This window comes from Priapulus caudatus, unplaced genomic scaffold (assembly GCF_000485595.1).
Source record: "Priapulus caudatus unplaced genomic scaffold, Priapulus_caudatus-5.0.1 Scaffold249, whole genome shotgun sequence".
NCBI classification, from domain to species: Eukaryota; Metazoa; Priapulida; class Priapulimorpha; order Priapulimorphida; family Priapulidae; genus Priapulus; species Priapulus caudatus.
Window position 1 is genome coordinate 272,472 of NW_014577310.1, and position 683 is coordinate 273,154.

The 683-nt window shown below is 42.0% G+C and overlaps 1 protein-coding gene across 1 annotated transcript in view; it reads right to left on the reverse strand.

Moving 5' to 3' along the window:
• Window positions 1-683, reverse strand: part of LOC106808030 (myosin-4-like) — a 44,794-nt gene that overhangs the window by 31,182 nt on the left and 12,929 nt on the right. The gene's annotated exons all lie outside the window — the stretch shown is intronic.

A 683-nucleotide genomic window follows, 5' to 3' on the forward strand; every position in this document is an offset into this window, starting at 1 on the left:
TTTACTCGAGTAAAATAACTCACGTGTGCCCCGGGCTTTATAAGTCGTATTTCGGTTGCCGCGAGTTCTTTTCTTTTGTTTCCTTTCGTTGAGTCATATCTTTGCTCTCACAAATTTCGTTAGGTTGCGAGTTTAATTAATCAAATTAATGCAATCTGTTATCTGCTCGAGTTTAGAATTTAAACGCAGGTTTTGAGTGCGAAGTTTGGTGTTACCTGTTATAATAGATATACACAAAAGCTTCTTAAAGTAATCCTCTTCTACTCTTCTTTGTGAACTACTACGTACTTTTAACGTAAGTTATAAGAGTGTGTATTTCAGTGTTGCCTGTTCGAGTTTCGAATTTTAACGTGAGTTTTGAGTGTGAATTTTGGTGTCACCTGCTTGAGTTTCGAATTTTAACGCAAGCATCGAATTTTAACGTGAGTTTTGAGTGTGAATTTCGGTGTCACCTGCTCGAGTTTCGAATTTTAACGCGAGCATCGAATTTTAACGTGAGTTTTGAGTGTGAATTTCGGCATTTCCTGTTCGAAGTTTCGAAATATAACGTGGGTTTCGAATGAGCATTTCGTTGTTACCTGTTCGACGAGCACGGCTTCTCGCACGCGGCTTGTCTCTGCGTCTATGCGCATCCTCGGCACGGCCTGCCTGCTCGCCAGCCTCTCCTCCCTCGCCGCCGCAAG